This window comes from Macaca thibetana, chromosome 4 (assembly GCF_024542745.1).
Source record: "Macaca thibetana thibetana isolate TM-01 chromosome 4, ASM2454274v1, whole genome shotgun sequence".
In the NCBI taxonomy this organism is placed as follows: Eukaryota; Metazoa; Chordata; class Mammalia; order Primates; family Cercopithecidae; genus Macaca; species Macaca thibetana.
Window position 1 is genome coordinate 87330843 of NC_065581.1, and position 19571 is coordinate 87350413.

A 19571-nucleotide genomic window follows, 5' to 3' on the forward strand; every position below is an offset into this window, starting at 1 on the left:
TGAAACTTCTAAAATAGTGAGACTTGTACCTGTGATAAATGCTTTGACACAGTTTGATTCCCTTGACAATCTTATTTGACCTGGTCTATTTAAATTCTGTTGGAAACATAATTTTCACATCAAACTTCTATTGTAAATTGTAGGATATGTAAAATGTGCAAGTTTTGTGCACAAACTTTTTTTTTTTTTGCCTGACACACAAATTGCTATTTTGAATTCAAAGTAATCTTATTGGTCAAACAGATCTAATAATGGGGATGATATAATAGAAAAATTTATATCTTACAGAATGCACCTTAAGCAGTTTATTTTATAGCTGATATTTTTATTTTTGCTTGGGTATACAATTCTTATTCCTCAAGACTCCACTTTCTTTGTTAAAATGTAAAATGCATATTGGGCAAATGCTCCAGGGCAATTTGCATAAAAAGTGATGACAAAGAGCAATTAGTACTTCATTATTATGCAGTGAAATGCTACTTTGCTCAAAAGTGACTGTAGTTTTCCCCCCAACCCCCTTGTAAATCTGGTACAGCATTGTTCTAAAAATAGTACTTAACAAACCTCTGTTTGTAAATCAGTCTTTGACTTTCCACTATCTGTCCAGGGGGGAAGAAATCCAAGCACTAAATAAAGTTATTTACCCTAGATCTTCGTAATGAAAAACAAGCACCAGAATTCTGATAAGACAAGTCAGAAGATTTTAATGTCTCATCAAATTAGATCCATATCTTATTTTACCCCTTGGGATTATCAGCTTTGAAAGCAGACGCCATCACACACTGATAGCAAGATTCCCCCTCCTCCCAGTACACATACTCTCTCACACGCACACTCGGCAGTACACATACTGTCTCACACGCATACTCGGAGGGTCACGCCACACACAGCTACACTGCAGAGAACAAACAGTCCCCAGGTACCTCTAGTTAGGAAGGCTTGGTTTTTGAGTACAGATTTCATTACCATGAAATTCCTTTAGGGCGAAAAAGAATTGAATCAAATAAGCTATGCAGGGAGACAGACTTTGTGAATCTTTGTCCCATCACTTGTGTTATTAGGTGCTCCTCTCTCTTTAATTTGTCAGAAAGTGCACATTTTTGGCTTCTTGTTTTGTTTTTGCTTTTGTTTTAAATTTATCTTGTTGGCTGGGCATGGTGGTTCATGCCTGAAATCCCAGCACTTTGGGAGGCCGAGGTGGGTGGATCACCTGAGGTCAGGAGTTTGACACTAGCCTGACCAATATGGTGAAACTCCACCTCTACTAAAAATACAAAAATTGGCCAGGCATGTTGGCATGTACCTGTAGTTCCAGCTACTCAGGAGGCTGACACAGAAAAATTGTTTGAACCTGGGAGGTGGAGGAGGTTGCAATGAGCCGAGATCGCGTACTGCACTCCAGCCTGGGTGACAGAGCCAGACTCCGTCCCAAAATATGTGTGTGTGTGTTTGTGTGTGTGTGTGTGTGTGTGTGTGTGTGTGTGTGTGTGTGTGTATATATATATATATAAAATGTAAAATTTTGCAAGCCAAAATGTGCCAGGACTCTGTGTGTGTGTGTGTGTGTGTGTGTGTGTGTGTGCCAAAATGTGCCAGGAGAGAGAGAGAGAGAGAGAGAGAGAGAGAGAGAGAGAGAGAGACATAACCAAGTAATTGGATACTGGCAGGATGAAAAGGAAAACATGAGAAACTACCAAACCTTTGGAAATAACCCCATGAGGCTGGAGACAGACATGGATTCTACTATTTTTTTTTGGAAGTTGCAGAGCAGGCTTGGTGGGGAGGAGGAGGATGGGGTGAAGGTGGGTGCTAGGTAAACACTGCCTTATTCTTGGTGCCCCTCCACTCAACCCTCCGTGGGCCAAGCCACATCAGTGCAATTCCTGAAGCCACGTCTTTGGCTGGCATGGCTCCAAGATGGCTGACCTAAACCAGTTTTGCTGACATCCTGAGGGGTCTCTCATTTATGGGGGGCTGGGTCAGTTCAAGGGGTTTGTAGCATCTGCAATTAAGTCACATCTCTGAAAAATAAGGATCAAGGATAGACCATTAAGCACATTCCTTTATAATCACAAGTAACTTGCACAGCTGAAAGTTCTTCATCTGGCCCAGGTTTTATTTACTTTCTCTTCTGTTCTTGTCCTCCTCAGGCCACCAGTGAAAAGAATGTAAGGTCATATAGCCCGTACCATTTCAGGGAGGCATTGTCTAACCTGGAGGTAATGTATGGTCATTTTACATACCACCACAGATTCATTATTCATACAATTTTCCATTAATTTTTAATGCATCCAAGTTCCTACTTATTTAACATACAATGCAGTTGGCCAGATGTCTTCATAAAGCTATGAAAAGTGGTTCTGAAATACTCTTCCATAGCATCCCAATCTACTAACCAGTCGATGAGACAGTATTGCTCTTTAACAATGGGTGGGACTCCTGCTTTGGGCCCTCACACCTCAGGGACCCCCATGATTTGAATGACTTTGCTTGAAGCCTGGCCTACAGTATTATTTGGGTGGAGTGTCCAAGTCAGATCCCATTTCTCTCCTTCAGAGCACTATCCTACTCTCTAGCCATCTGGGAAGGTTGACCAGATGTCCAGAGAAGCTCTGAACTGCATACCTGTGAGATTATCTTAGGGCCAAGCTGGAGCCTGGTTCAAGAGAGCAGTCTGATGAACGTATGTTCCCACTGACACTGACCAACAGGTTATTTCTTTTGTTAGACTGCATGCCATTGGACCTCTAGAATGATTCCCACAGGTTGATTTTGGGTAACTTATTTATGAGGGATGAAGAAGACAAGAATTTTTACACGCACTGATTGGACAATAAACAAATACCCATTATTCTAAATTTTTACCAGTAAATCACTATACCTCACACAAACTCATTTGCTAATCAAATCATGTATATAGACACAGCCTTGTAAAATTTATTTGCCTGGGGATTGTACTTTCTGGGGCTAGCTTTGCCCTGGGGAACCACTATAGGTTCTGGAATGGGGGCTGATGTCAACTAGTTAGAGAGGGAACACTGGAAACGAGGAAAAGCAGATAGAGAAATCTATGGCATTAATGGGGCTAAGGAGGAGTCAGTGTGGCAAAGTGAAATTACTCTAAGTTGAAAATCGTGGGATCTGGGGTCCTTGAACTACTACTACCCAGCTCTATGTTCTTGATCAAGTTTTGTTTTGTTTTGTTTTGTTTTGTTTTTGAGAAAGGGCTCTTGTGCTTTTGCTGGGCTGGAATGCAGTGGCACCAACACAGCTCACTGAAGCCTCGACCTCCCAGGCTCAAGCAATCCTTCCCCCTTAGCCTCCTGAGTAGCTGAGATCACAGGTGCATGCCACCACACCCAGCTAATTAAAAAAAAAATGTTTTTGAGACAGGGGTCTCATCATGTTGCCTAGGCTGATCTGGAACTCCTGGGCTAAAGGAATCCTCCCATCTCAGCCTCTCAAAGTACTGGGATTACAGGCATGAGCCACCATGCCCAGCCTTGATCAAATCTCTTAATCTCTCCCTGTCTCAGTTTATTCATCTATAAAATGAGGGAGTTCAATATAATTGTCTTAGTGGTTCTCAAACCTGACTTTGTAGCAGAAGACATAGAGAAGTTATTCAAAAAAATATTACTTCCTATATTATTCCATTCTCACACTGCCATAAAGAACTACCTAAGACTGAGTAAATTATAAAGGAAGGATGTTTAATTGACTCACAGTTCTGCAGGGCTGGGGAGGCCTCAGGAAACTTACAATCATGGTGGAAAGGGAAGCAAACACATCTTTCTTCACATGGCAGCAGGAGGGAGAAGAATGAGAGTTGAAAAGAGGAAACCCCTTATAAAACCATCAGATCTTATGAGAACTCACTCACTATCATGAGGATAGCATGAGGGAAATTACCTCCATGATTCAATTACCTCCCACTAGGTTCCTACCACTACACGTGGAGATTAAGGGAATTACCATTCAAGATGAGATTTGGAGACACAGCCAAACCATATCATTCTACCCCTGGCCCCTCCCAAATCTCATGTCTTCACATTTCAAAACACAATCATGCCTTTCCAACAGTCCCTCAAAGTCTTAGCTCATTCCAGCATTAACTCAAAAGTCCAAGTCCAAAGTCTCATCTGAGACAAGGCAAGTCCCTTCTGCCTATGAATCTGTAAAATCAAAAGCAAGTTAGTGACTTTCTAGATACAATGGGGGTACAGGTATTGGGTAAATATACCAATTCTAAATGGGAGAAATTGGCCCAAACAAAGGAGATACAGGTCCCATGCAAGTACAAAATCCAATAGAGCAGTCATTAAAACTCAAAGTTCCAAAATGATCTCCTTTGACTCCATGTCCACATCCAGGGCATGCTGATGCAAGAGATAGACTCCCATGGCCTTGGACAGCTTCATCATTGTGGCTTTGCAGGGTACAGCACTCCCCTGGCTGCTTTGATGGCTGGCGTTAAGTGTCTGTAGCTTTTCCATCAGCATGGCACATACTGTCAGTGGATCTACCATTCTGGGGTCTGGAGGATGGTGGCCCTCTTCTCACAGCTTCAATAGGCAGTGCCCCAGTGGGGACTCTGTGTGGGGTCTCCAACCCCACATTTCCCTTCCTAGCAGAGGTTCTCCATGAGGATTCCACCACTGTAGCACACCTCTGCCTGGACATCCAGGCATTTCCATACATCCTCTGAAATCTAAGTGAAGGTTCCCAAACCTCAATTCTTGACTTCTGTGTACCCTCAGGCTCAACACCATGTGGAAGCCACCAAGGTTTGGGGCTTACACCCTCTCAAGCCACAGCCCAAGCTGTACCTTGACCCCTTTTAGCCATGGCTAGAGCTGCTGGGACACAGGGGACCAAGTCCCTAAGCTGCACACAGTAGGGGGATCCCAGTCCCAACCGATGAAATCACTTTTTCTTGCTAGGCCTCTGGGCCTGTGATAGGAAGGGCTGCTGTGAAGGTCTCTGACATGCCCTGGAGACATTTTCTCCATTGTTTTCGTGATTAACATTTGGCTCTTCATTACTTATGCAAATTTCTGCAGGGGTTTGAATTTCTCCCCAGAAAATGGATTTTTCTTTTCTATCACATCATCAGGTGGCAAATTTTCCAAACTTTTATTCTCTGCTTTCTCTTGAATGCCTTGCTGCTTAGAAATCTTCTGCCACATATCCTAAATCATCTCTCTCAAGTTCAAAGTTCCACAGATCTCTAGGACAGGGCCAAAATGCTGCCAGTCTCTTTACTAATCCTTTGCTCCAGTTCCCAAGAAGTTCCTCATCTTCATCTGAGATCATCTCAGCCTGGACTTCATTGTCCACATCACTATGAACATTTTAGTTGAAATCATTCAAGAAGTCTCTAGGAAGTTCCAAACTTTCCCACATCTTTCTGTCTTCTGAGCCCTCCCAACTGTTCCAACCTTTGCCTGTTACCCACTTCCAACGTCTTTTCCACATTTTTGGGTATCCTTATACCAGCACCCCACTCTCTGTGGTACAAATTTACTATATTAGTCCATTCTCACACTGCTATAAAGAACTGCCTAAGATTGGGTAAATTATAAAGGAAAGAGGTTTAATTGACTCACAGTTCCTCAGGGCTGAGGAGACCTCAGGAAGCTTACAATCATGGCAGAAGGGGAAGCAAACACATCCTTCTTACATGGCAGCAGGAAGGAGAAGAGTGTGAGCCAAGCAAAGAGGGCTCAGATCTCATGAGCACTTACTATCAAGAGAATAGTAGCATGGGGGAAACTGCCCTCATGATTCAATTACCTTCCACTGGTCTCTCCCACTACACATGGGGATTATGGGAACTACCATTCAAGGTGAGATTTGGGTGGGGACACAGACAAACCATAGCACTTCCTAAGCAGCCCTTTCTCCAAGTTTCAAATTCAGTAAGTCTGGAGGTGGGACTTGGGGTTCCGTATTTTTTAGAAGCACCCTGCAGATTTTGGCATGCAGCAAGGACTGGTCCGCTCTTCTCTTAAGAGTCTCCTGGCTCTAAAAGTTTGGGATTCTAATATAGAGCGGAGGTGATGAAGGTGTAGTCTGTAGAGGAAAGAAGTAAAGAAAGATTTTAACGTAATGCCAGTGTTGGTAAAAATGATGGCTTGTGTATAACTATGAGCCAGATATCACTCTGAGTGCTTTACATGCATGGCCTTGTTCAGTCCTCATTCAACTATTTGTTATTCACATTCTCCAGATACGAAAACTGAATCAGAGAAAGACTAAATACCTAGCTGAGATTCAATGCTAATATTTTTGGTAAATTGGGTAGAGAAGCTGGAAAAGTGGGAAGAATCACAGGTATTTCCATGTTTTTGAGGCTGGAAGACAGAGAAAACAATTTGGATGGTCTTGTGGTTTGTTTCTTTGCTTTGTTTTGTTTTGTTTCATTATTTATGGTGTTGAGGGCCTTGGGGATGATAAGTGTCTAATTAACTATGATAGTGAGTCCCCTAAGTAGAAATGTCCTGGAAAGACTTGAAAATACTCTCCTGAAGATCAGATGAGAGGTTTGGCTGGGAATTTTGGATATGGGAACCATCAGGGAGATAAAAGATGCAGTTTTGAGACTGCCAGAGCCTCCTAACCTCCAGGATAGAGTGTGCAAAATTTCTTAAGAGAACCAGCTTGGGAGGGCACGCTCCATGGGCAAGACTCCAGCATCAACTCAGCAACTAAAATTCCCAGCCACTTTTGAAGAGCTGTTCTATTATATAGTTTGGTCAGCAGCTCAGCTCCATATTTTCATCTACCAGAATGTTCAGATCAATACTCTCAGTCCTCATGATTTACTGAACCTGAATTTCTCTAACTGCTCCATTAACTCTTTGGAAAGATTTCTCCCTCTGTTAGCACTGGATCATGATTTTCCATAAAATTTGCCCTTGAGCGAGCAATTCTCTCATCATTCTCACTAAGGAAATTGTCTTACTTTTTTCCCCCCAACCTCTCCATCATTCCTCACTTCCTTATGAGCTCTATTTCATGAACCTGCATTTTACCTGCTAATTAGTGTTTTTGAATAAATACTTGCTACTGAGTTTGGAATCTATGAGGTTTTTGCTCAGGCCAGTTTGTGAGTTGCTAATTCTTTATGTCAGTTAATGTTTTCCCAGCTTGGTTATTAAATTTAAGATCTTATTATTCCCCTGTTCATGCAGTAGAGGCATCTTGGCACTGAAGTCTAGCGCCGTGGCCCCAGTCCCTGCATGCGCAGTCCTATGCTTATGTTCAGGATGATGATCCCCTACATGTTGGGCATAGAGGGGCTCGGTGGCCAGCCAGCCAATTCTGAAAGGTGAATTCACTCACAATGCATCCTTTGTTTTAGGGGACGTTTTGTTCCGCTGATCTTCAGCTTCAGCATCATGAAAAAGCATTTGTCAAGCCCCTAATTGCCCAGAGTGCTGCACTAAGCACTCCATAAAGAGAGTTTCACAGCCACAGCACAGCTGAGCATGACAGAGACAGGCCTGGGTGTGGGAGAAAACTGCTATTGCCATTACCCTCGTCCACACAGTCCTGCAATTTAACAGAAAAATAATGTCTTCCAGGTATTCCCAGTGATGCTGAGATGCTTGAGTTGGGGGTGGGGCACATGAAAGCAGCAGGACACGCAGCAGTGGTGCTGGTCTAGACAGACACCCCCACCCCATCTCAGAGAAGAGGAAAGGGAGGTGTGGTGGTTCATTTTATGTGTCAACTTGACTGAGCCACAGGATGTCCAGAGAGCCGGTAAAACATTATTTCTGGGAGTGTCTGTAAGGGTGTATAAAGAAGATATTAGCATTTCCACTTGTGAACTGAGTAAAGCAGATGACCTCGTCAGTGCTGGTGGGCATCATCCAATTTTATGAGCCTCTGAATAGAACAAAAGGCAGAGGAATGGTGGCAAATTTTTCTCTTTTTGAGCTGTGACATCCGTCTCCTCCTGCCCTCAGTTATCAGTGCTAGTTCTCAGGCTTTCAGACTCAGACCAGGACTGTGGCACTTCTCTGCCTCCATAATTATGTGAACCAATTCCCATAATAAAATCTCTATCTACACACACACACACACACACACACACACACACACACACGCAGGTACACACCCACGCGCTATTGGTTCTGTTTCTCTGGAGAACCCTAATGCAAATTTTAGTACCAAGAATGTTTCTAAAGGGACAGACTTTTAAGGATGAGTTTTCTGTATTGGTTCTGTGGTTTCTGGAATTGGCTGTCTAATCTGATTACATTTAAAGATACAAATACTTTAATGTGTCTATTTCCAGTAGTATAGTGAGCACTGGCCAGGCGTGGTGGCTCATGCCTGTAATCCCAGCACTTTGGGAGGCTGAAGCAGGTGGATCACCAGAGGTTAAGAGTTCGAGACCAGCCTGGCTAACATCGTGAAACCCTATCTTTACTAAAAATACAAAAATTAGCTGAGTGTGGTGGTGGGCACCTGTAGTCCCAGCTACTCGGGAGGCTGAGGCATGAGAATTGCTTGAACCTGGGAGGTGGAGGTTGCAGTGAGCTGAGATGGCACCATTGCACTCCAGCCCTCCAGCCTGGGTGACAGAGCAAGACTCTGTCTAAAAAAAGAAAAGAAAAAGAAAAAGTGAGCACTGATAATCCATGGCATGTGAACTGTTTAGAGAGGTAAATAAAATATCTGCATTGGATATTCCTAATCAACCACTCCTAATCAATGTTAAGAAGCCAGGAACTGAGTGACTCTGTATATTATATTTTTGAACATTTTTTGAAAATTAGAGAATATAATGATGTTGGGTGGTTGCTCCCAGTGTCACTGGACAAAGTGGTGAAAGAAAAAAAATGAGCTTAGGGGTTTGAATTGTCAGCCGAAGCGCTGCATAAATGACCTAAGAGCTTCCAGGTGTGCCCTGAAGGAGACTCTTACCTCCTATAGCTGTAGGGCTGAAATGGCTGAAAATCAAATGCAGAAACTCATCCTGTGATTGGCTGAGCTACAATGCAAGTGGAACTCCCAGTCTCATAGGATGTCCACTGTTAAAGTGAAGACATTGATTAGGGAAAAAAATAGGATCCTGTGGGTTGATTGGGGGTATGTGGGAAGACTCAGATGAAGCTAAGGACATTGAACCCCTAATTCTGATGAGTCTTTGCTAGTAGAAGAAGTCATCCCACCCCAAGTAGAACTGGTTCCTACCTTCAGCCAAAACTACTGACTGTGGACACACGGAATGCCTTATCCACCATCGTGGTATTCTACACAGCATTGCTTCCTATCAAGGAACTGTCTTTATGGTGAAAGAAATGTGGCAATAGGCTCATGCTTATGGAATTCACTGGCCTTAAAACATTCCCTACCATTCTGAAACAGCTGGCTTGATAGAACGGTGAAATGGCATTTTAAAGACTCAATTTCAGCACCAGATTGGTGGCAATACCTTGTAGGTTGGGAGCAAGGTTCTCCAGAAGGCTAATATGCTCTAAATCGGTGTCAATATGTGATGCTGTTTCTCCAATAGTCAGGATTCATAGTTTCAGGAATCAAGAGGGTAGAAATGGGAGTGACACCACTCATTATTACCCCTAGAAACCCACTAGCAAAAATCTTCCTTCCTATTCTTGAGATGTTATGTTCTGCTACCCTAGCGGTCTTAGTTCCAGAGGGAGGAATGCTTCTGGCAGGAGATTCAACAATGATGCTATTAAACTGGAAGTTAAGACTCCACCTGGCCACTGGCCACTGTGGGCTCCTCCATGCCTCTGAGTCAACAGGCAAAAAAAAAAAAAAAAAAAAAAAAAAGAGTTACAGTGTTGTTGGGGTGATCGATCCTGACTACCAAGGGGGGGAAATGTTCCTAGTGCTCCACCACAGAAGTATGGAAGAGTATGTCTGGAATACAGCAGATCCCTTAGGGTGTCTCTTTTTATTACCATGGCCTGTGATTACATTCAGTAGAAAATGAAAACAACCAAATCCAGGCAAGAACATTAATAGTCCAGATCTTTCAGAAATGAAGGTTTGGGTCATCCCACTGGTTAAAGAACCATGACCAGCTACAGTTCTTGCTTGTGGCAAAGGGAATACAGAATGCATACTAGAAGAAAGTAGTTATAAATACCAGCTGCAACCACATGAACAGTTATAGAAATAAGGCATATAATTGTCATGGATATTACCTCCTTATTTTGTTATAAATACATTTGTGTGTATATATACATATAATAAGCAAATATCTTTGTTTTCTTTCCTCTTATTTCTCTATCATGCAACATAAAATGACTTTATACCAATGAATATTTAAGTATTGTTAATTTTACATCATGGTATTTAAGTGACAGGATATCAAGAGAGGAGTAAACATCACTCAAAGATTTTACCTCCTCTTCTGGGGAAGGGATTAGTGCAGTTTTGGTTGCATGCAGGACAGTTGTATAATGTTAGGTGGAGTTATTACCTTGCTATTGTCTTTATTTGGAGATTAAGTACAGTTTAAGGAGAAGCGTATAGGTGTCAAGTTGACAGGGGTGGACTTGTGATAATAAATTTTATGAGTCAACTTGACTGTGCTAAGGGATGCCCAAATAGCTGGCACAACATCATTTCTGCATGTGTCTATCAGCGTGTCTGCAGAAGAGATTAGCATTTGAATTTGTGCACTGGTAAAGCAGATGACTCTTCTCAGTGTTGATGGACATCATCTAATCTGCTGAGGACCTGAATAGAACAAGAAGGCAAAGGACTGGCAAATTTGCCCTTTCTTTTTGAGCTGGGACACCAATCCCTTCCTGCCCTTAGACATCAACTCACTTGGTTCTCAGGCCTCCAGACTTGGGTTGAATTATACTGTTGGCTTTGGTTCTCCAGATTGCAGATGGTAGATATGGGAATTAATAATCGGGCTCCATGCTGAGCGCGGTGGCTCATGCCTGTAATCCCAGCACTTTGGGAGGCCGAGGTGGGCAGATCACGAGGTCAGGAGATTGAGACCATCCTGGCTAACACGGTGAAACCCCGTCTCTACTAAAAATACAAAAAATTAGCCGGGCATGGTGGTGGGCACCTGTAGTCCCAGCTACTCGGGAGGCTGAGGCAGGAGAATGGCATGAACCCGGGAGGCAGAGCTTGCAGTGAGCCAAGATCATGCTACTGCACTCCAGCCTGGGTGACAGAGCAAGACTCCGTCTCAAAAAAAAAAAAAAAAAAAAAAAAAAAAAAAAAAATTATTGGGCTCCATAATTGCGTGAGCAAATTCCCATAGTAAATCAATCTCTCTCTTTCTCTCTCTCTCTCTCTAATAGATATCAGATATAGTTTGGATATTTGTCCTCTTGAAATCTCATGTTGAAATGTGATCCCAGTGTTGGAGATGGGGCCTGATGGGAGGTATATGGGTCATGGGGGAGCATTTCTCATGAATGGCTTGGTGCCCTCTGCACAGTAATGAGCGAATTCCTGCTTTGTTAGTTCAGGTGAAAGCTGGGTATTTAAAGCTCATCCAGCCATGCACCTCCTCCTCTCTCTTGCTGCCTCTCTTGCCAAGTGACATGTCAGCTCCTCTTCCCTTCCACCGTAACTAAAAGCTTCCTGAAGCCTCACCAGAAGCTGAGCAGATGCCGGTGCCATGATTGTACAGCCTGCAGAACCATGAGCCAAAATAAAACTCGTTTCTTTATCCAGCCTCAAGTATTCCCTTATTCCTTTATGCAGAACAGATGAACACAATATCCTATTGGTTCTATTTCTCTGGAGAAGCCTGACTAACAAAGGAAGCAAGCTATTTGATTCTCAGGAAGCCTGAGGGACATGTTCCTGAGAGGAAACAACACCAACAGCAAGTGGGACACCTCGTCAACAGTTTGCCAGAGAGGAAACAAATGTAGAAGTTCCTGGAAATCACAGCATTCAGATTGATGTCAGCATTGAGTTATTGCCTATAATTCAGGTTGGGATGATGCAAACACATAAATAAGGGCATAACACATGATCATATGAAAAGCATAGACAAAAAGTAGACACACATGAGGGGCAAGGGAGGTTTTGCATGTGTGTGCATATGTGATGTGTGTGTGTAAAGGAAGGTACATAGTTGATGTGGTATTGAGATTAAATAGGTCAATTCTATAAAATGCTTAGAACAGTGCCTGGAACATAGTGAGCATGATATAAGAGCTTGTTAAACAAACAAATAAATGAATAAATAAATGTAGAATCAAGTTCAAGTTAGGAAAGCTGGGGAAACACCAACATGAGTATATTTCTCCTTCTTCTCATACCAGATTGACTGGAGCAGCCCTGAAGGAACAGTTCAGGATTAGAGAAGGTTCAGGTGCTTAGAATATTCCTGAAAGTCTGCCCCAGAGCAGCCTGATATAGACACAGGATTCATCTCCAGGTAGCTGCTCTGTGTTGTATGCCACAAAGACACACAGGTAATTCTCTCAGGACAATTTTTTAAGAGTAGAGGGAGTGGGGACATGCCCATTATGTTTGCTTTGCACCAAGCACTGGAAACTTAATTCAAAAGCTAGTGTCCATTGGGTCTAGGTATGTGCAGATAGTGATAACCTAAAACGGTTCTTTAACCTAGGACCTTTATGAAGACCAAATAATTTGTTAAAAATGCTTAAACTTGCTCTCCATCCTAAGATTGCAAAAAAGGCATGGATTTTGATGTCAGGCCACAGTCTCTTCTCTTGCAGGAGCTACTGGAAGCCTCAGTCATAGTCAGACCCACAGAAAGAGAACTAGTCCTGTCTGATACTTGGGTGTGTTTGTGTTGTTCTTGTCCTCAGCTTGTCTTTCTGTGTAGACATTTGCTTCTTTGTGCCTCCTCATTACTGCCAGAGAGTTCTTGATCTTTGCTTGCTAGTGGTGGGCACAGGAACAAGATGTTTTAGCTCTCTGAATTTCTAACCTGAGCCTTCTTAGTGTGTGGTTTCTCTCGCGTCCATTCTTTCCCATACTGTGGCCATCAGAGGAAAGTTTTAAAGCCCTTTAGGAGCTACTTGGAGACAGATTTCTGGGTTGGGTGGCCCTGAAATACTTCTTGTATTGATGGGAAACATTCTCCAAGCAACAGTTTAGGGAATTACATTTACTACTCAGTGTCCAATGATAGAGATCTTGTAGGATCTGAAGCTTTCCTCTGATGGTTGAGAGCTCCCCTGGGGTTCACAGGGATTCCTGATGTAGAATTCCAGTGATCTGGGGAACTTTAAAATGTCATGCCTCATCCGGGACCACATAATCTGTGGTTCTTGTCCAGCCATGTGGCAGATACTCCACAACATATGTCAAGTTCATTGACTGGGCCATGAACGGTGGCTCATACCTGTAATCCCAGCACTTTGGGAAACCGAGGTGGGTGGATTGCCTGAGGTCAGGAGTTTGAGACCAGCCTGGTCAACATGGTGAAACCCCATCTCTACTAAAAATACAAAAATTAGCTGAGTGTGGTGGTGCATGCCTGTAATCCCAGCTACTCAGGAGGCTGAGGCAGGAGAATCGCTTGAACCTGGGAGGTGAAGATTGCAGTGAGCTGAGATTGTGCCATTGCACTCCATCTTGGATGAGAGAGTGAGACTCTGTCTCAAAACAAAAAAACAACAGCAACAACAACAACAAAAAGTTCATTAACTGGTTTGTTTATGCTCTCATACAAACATGAGGTTTGGAAGGGCGGGGTGTGTGTGTGTGTGTGTGTGTGTGTGAGAGAGAGAGAGAGAGAGAAAGAAACAGAGAGAGAGAGGTGTTACTATAGGAAGATTCTCCATTTTTTCTTTCTTTCTTTTTTTTTTTTGAGACAGTCTTGTTCTGTCGCCCAGGCTAGAGTGCAGTGGCGTGATCTCGGCTCACTGCAAGCTCTGCCTCCCAGGTTCACGCCATTCTCCTGCCTCAGCCTCCCGAGTAGCTGGGACTACCGGCACCCGCCACCACGCCTGGCTAATTTTTTGTATTTTTAGTAGAGACAGGGTTTCACTGTGTTAGCCAGGATGGTCTCGATCTCCTGACCTTGTGATCCACCTGCCTCGGCCTCCCAAAGTGCTGGGATTACAAGCATGAGTCACCGCACCCGGCCAGTTCTCCAGTTTTCTAATTCTTAATTCCTTCTTCTGTGCCCAGTTGGATACAAGAACCCTCTTTTCCGATGTCACCAATCTATATATGTAACTTTTTCTGGCTCGAAATTTACATTCCTGAAGTTTTCCCTGATTAATATTTTTGAATTAAAAATTTAGTCAACATCCTTTTAGGTATTTTAAATTTTCCTATGTATAGATAGTATGATGTTTATCACACAACAAGCCTTCAGTTAGTACACATGACCTAAGTAGTGATAGATAAACTCAATAAATACTATTGGCAACACCAGTAAGCCATGAAACTAAACAAGAAATTTCATGAGCAAAATTATATTATCCAAGGAATTACAGGGAAAGGGAGCTATTAGCTATACCAGTTCTTTTAAATTGCAGATATGTAGAAAGTGGGATCTTGAAAAGGTTCTTGCCTAGAAATAGATATTGGTAGGGATATCACAATGATTTTGTAGAAAAATACCATAGCTTCTGCTAAATCTTTTCATTGGAATCTGTTCTCATTCTCTACTATGCAATATGTATCTCTTTTAAGCTTTCAATTACCTGAAAGAAAGCTTCACACCCAGGGTATGAAAGCGTTTGCTAACAAAGATTGCTTGAGAATAAATGTGAGATAAGAAAATGTGCTGGGAAGTCCACGATTCACCTTCACAAAGGGCTAGTTTTAGTGGACCTCCGGGAGGAGCTGTGATGATAATTGCTCTGAGGACATAACCCGTGGCTTAATCATATCTGGAGCACTGGCACCTAGCCCAAGGCCATGCTCAGAGAGAGCGCTCTGATGGTTTGGAGTAAATGAAGGCATATTTCCATTAGCTTGGATATCATCTTTTTGGTACCTTGAGTGTGGCATAGAATATGATCTTCTTATAGGACTCAGGAAGGGGAACATCACACACCAGGGCCTATCATGGGGAGGGGGGAGGGGGGAGGGGGGAGGGATTGCATTGGGAGTTATACCTGATGTAAATGACGAGTTGATGGGTGCAGCACAGCAACATGGCACAAGTATACATATGTAACAAACCTGCACGTTATGCACATGTACCCTACAACTTAAAGTATAATAATAATAATAAATAAATAAATAAAAAAAAAAAAAAAAAAAAAAAAAAAAAAAAAAAAAGAATATGATCTTCTTTATAACAGAAAAGAATGATAAAGCCTCACGTTAGATTTTGTGAGGTCATTTAAAAAATGCCATAATTTAGCTGTGTAGGTGATAACAATTTTAAATTTGTGGGTTTTTTTTTTTTTTGGTAAAAATAGCATACCAATAATTGTACTAGTATGTATATAGCATTTATGTGTCAGGTACTGCTTTTAACAGAACCAATTCTAAAAACTAGCATAGCAATAATAGTACTTGCTGTTTTAAAAATATATCAGGCACTGCTTTTAAATTGATTGTTTCTAACAATAGCCCTATGACTAGATATTCCCATTTTATAGATGGGGAAGCTAAGACACAGAGGTGGTGATTTTTCCATAGCTAAGTGGCATAGGTAGGATTTGAAGTTGGAAAATCTAGCTCAAGAATCCATGCTATTAGCGAGTAATTTCTATAGCCTTACATGCTGGTGAGAATCTGTCTATACCATTGAGTGAATATAGGGACTGGTTTCATACTCAGACATAAAATGAATGGTTACTGTTCTATCAATTAGGTATATCAACAGTATGGCAATGATAACTTGGAATGGACCAGGGGCACCCAAAGGTCTTGTTAAAGTCATTTTTAAACATCTGAAGAGTATCAAAAAGAGAAAGGGTGGGAGGGAGCAGGGATGGAGATACACTTTGGAGTAAGATTCATATGAACTTTCATAAATCTTCAGGTAAGGGTAATCTGCCAAACCATTAATGTAAGACAATGTACATTATTTTCTCTTGGCTGAAGATGAAAATCCTAGCAAATGGACAAAGAAGAATTGAGCACTCAGGAAAAGCTTAAATGGTGATCCTCTTGGGATATAATAACCTGGACACATTGAGCATTATAGATAGGTGTGATAAAAATCACAGCATACACTTGTGAACTTTGAATTAACCAGGAAGCTAATACATGTTCTTGCACTGATAAATTTCTGAGCTAAGGTAATTAGCAAGAAGGGACAAACAGACAACTAGAGATGCCACTTTAAGATTTCATTGAGTGAAAAAAGATTCCCTTCCTTAAATCTTACAAGAAAAATGCAGTTTTGATTAAAATAAGACATGATTGTTTTGTAACATATTTCAGTAAGTTTTATACAAGTCTTACAAGGAATGAGTATTTATAAAACTTTAAAGAAAACCTAGAAGGATTTTAATCCTGCAAAACTGTGTATAGATAAATTTTAGCATATCTTATCATTTAATGGGGGGACAGCAATTATTCTAGATGTTATTTTTGATCTTTTAATTCTTCACATTGTTTCTGATAATACGTCTTTATTTTCAGTTCAATAGCCATGAGCCTTTTTGAAATAATAATATTGTCAACCCTCAGTTGTATGTGCCCAAGGAGATGGCAAGCTTGAGAAACAAGAATAATCCTTTCAGCTTGTTTAAAGCTGAGCCCTCACTCTCGGAATTAAGAAACTGACAAAGGATGTAAGTTCATGGTTTAAGGAGCCGATAGTATGTGTGTTTGTTGTTGGGCTTGGAGTATCGGTGCAGGGAATTGTGTGGGGGTTTCTTGCTCTGGCCACAGGTTCTACTGAAACTCAGATACCAGTTAGTTTGGGGTATGCTCCTGTCCCTGACAGTGTGCCAGTGGAATGACAAGAATATTATTGTGAAGAGCACATTTTCTTCGTGGAGTTTCTTATTTCATTGATACACAAAACCCCACAATGGTAGCTCTGACCTGGTGTGGTCGATGCCGAATGTGGCCCAGCTCCTCATAGCCCTGCTTCAGGATGGAGGTGCTCGTTCCCTCAGCTGGGAGTGATGGCTGGCAGCTCGCACTGGAGTAATCCCTCCTGGTAATTGCCCTTGACTGAAGAAAGGCATTGGGCCCCTTTTTGGGGGTTGCCTGCACTCGATGACTGACATATGAGAACATAAAGACCCTACCTCTTAATTTGGCTTGGAACAACTCTGCAGGGTCATCTCAGCTTCAGAGCATCCCATGGGGGTCAGTTGAGGCTTTTGTGATGCCTGAATGTAGTCCAGCTTCTCCTCCTGTCCAATCCTGTTTCCTCTACTCTCCCATAGGTGTGATTCCCAGGGACCCTCCCAAATAAACTTCCAATCTGTTTCTGGAGGACCTGATCTGTAACTCCTGACAATATGTTCTGAATGCTGAAGGATGGAGATACACTTTGGGTAAGATTCACATGAACTTTCATAAATTCTTCAGGTAATGGTAATACATTTTTTACTTGCTTAAACTCTTTCCCCAATCCCTTCCTTCCTCAAGCTCCCTAGCCTTAATTGATCCCTAAATTGTACATAGGGTTTTAAAATTTGACAATTTTTTTTCTGATGGAAGATATAATTTGTGCTTAATGTAAAACATTCAAACGTGAAGTATATACATATACATGCTTGAGTGCGCATCAAATAGCCATCATTTATTTGAAGGTCTAATGTAGCCTCTGCATCCTCACACAGCTCTGAACATTGAATAGCTCTGCTTTGAGCTATTCAAAGGTCTGTGTATGACCTTTACACCTGGAATAATACATCTGAAGATAGATGGGCATTGACAATAAGAATAATAGTACTATATGGAATTAGTTTACAAAGCACTTTCAACCCATTATATTGATTTATTTCACAGCATCCTTGAGAAAACCTGGCCGTGTTAGCCCTATTTAATATATGGAGAGTAACTTGCTGAAGACAGTGGGTTATAGAAAATTTCTTCTGACAAGCTCCAATTTCTGTTACCAGCCAACGGACTCAAGCCCCTCATTCAAAGAAAACAACAGAAGAGACTTGGTGTTTTGTGAAATGGCACATTCCAAAATCTCTGTCACTTAGAAAAGGATGTAAGCTCAGGATCAAAGCATCATCTTCAAAGAAGGGTAAGGTACTTGTTAAATAACTCCTGGCAATTGCTTAAGCACCAGGCATTGTAATTTCAGAGAGTAGGAACAGAACTAAAAATAGAGAAGTGGATAGGGACAGGACCAGAGACATCATTGTCACTCAAACTTGAATGTCATTTTTGACAGCATTACAGCAATTGATTCTTGGTTCTCCACATTAGGAATTTAGTAGTCACATTTTGCTGTGACAGCCCTAGGAGAAGGGAAGGGGCAGGACCCTGGGAAGAGTATAAAGAAAGGAGGGTGAGAATTATTATCAGCCTGTGGTGCCTCTTTCTAGTCACGGTTCCTTTGATGGAAAAAAAAAAAAAGGCGGGAGGGATGAGAAGAAGCAGAAAGCTATTCAAGCTAGCTCCAATTTCCTGAAATGTTAAAGGGAAATCTCATGGACAGGAAATGCAATCAGTCCCTGTGAAAGATTGGGCCTGAGAACCAGAAAGCCACCAGGAGCTAAGCCGTTCTCTTTATCTTCAGGAGCTGCAGAGATCTCTGTCTCTGAAAATCTTCATCATTGTCCTTTCTCCTAAACCTGCTTCCTCTGCATACTCATCTTGCTCACTTCCTCCCACACAGCTCCCAGTCCACCTTAGTCTCATGATTTCTAAGCTCCAGTAGTCACTGCCAATTGATGACAGTCTCTGTGTCTCTTGGGCAAATTGTCATAAGGAGAAGACCGATCAGTCCAGGTCATGTGTTGCTTCACAGTGGAGCAGCTGCTTTGGGGTTAGATGTCTAACCCTGGTACACTCAGCCATGGTTGGGGAGATGGGGAGGGTGGTTATGGGGCAGGGAGTGATGCTCTTTCCAGGTAACCTGGCAGACTAGATTCTCTAGAAGGGGCCATGGATGGGGCAGGCAAGGAGATCTGTTTATTACATCCTTGCTGATCCATGTTTCCATTCTGTTCTGAATCATGTTCCATGAGCTAGTCTAGGATATAGAAGAAGTTGGGTAATCATAGCAGGGAGTCGTTGTGCAGAGTGTGGCATCTGCTCTAAATGGGTTTATCATCTGGTTGATGCAATAGGGCACAAGCCCAAGAAAAGGAAAACATATCAGGCAGTTCCTGCTGAGCATCAGATGACTGGCATGGGCATTATAGGTTTTAAACATTTAGAGGAGGAGAGATCATAGTGGCTAAGCTCAAGAAGTGTTGCCCAAGAGAGGTAGGGATGGAAATGGGTCTTGAGGGGTGGGAAGGATTTGGAGACAAAGAGAGGAGGAGAGGAGAATGGGAATACATGACACATGCCCAGGGCACAGTGAATAGACCAAACTATTTTAAGCATAAGGTGTGTGTTGGAAAGTACAGAAAGATATGTTAGGGAAAATAGGTAGAAATGATATTGTGTAGGACTTTGAATACCAAACTAAATAGTTTGGATTTTATTCTGAACATTGTGTGAATGATGCTTGC

General features: G+C 42.1%; 1 protein-coding gene and 2 long non-coding RNA genes across 5 annotated transcripts in view; 2 read left to right on the forward strand and 1 right to left on the reverse strand.

The window, feature by feature from the left end:
• The window catches only part of LOC126952939 (uncharacterized), a 55249-nt gene extending 37119 nt beyond the window's left edge, over window positions 1-18130 (forward strand). The window contains exons 1-3 of one of the 3 annotated variants that reach the window (XR_007725080.1): window positions 16579-16709; window positions 17316-17426; window positions 17884-18130. This is a non-coding gene — a long non-coding RNA (uncharacterized LOC126952939). Of the gene's footprint in view, window positions 1-16578; window positions 16710-17315; window positions 17427-17883 lie in introns of those variants that run through there. The other 2 variants (XR_007725079.1, XR_007725081.1) reach the window with 2 other exon arrangements.
• Window positions 1-19571, reverse strand: part of BACH2 (BTB domain and CNC homolog 2) — a 643272-nt gene that overhangs the window by 398097 nt on the left and 225604 nt on the right. The gene's annotated exons all lie outside the window — the stretch shown is intronic.
• On the forward strand, window positions 2121-12470 carry LOC126952938 (uncharacterized). Its single transcript, XR_007725078.1, has 3 exons — window positions 2121-2219; window positions 11722-11956; window positions 12291-12470. It is a non-coding gene; the product is annotated as an uncharacterized LOC126952938 (long non-coding RNA).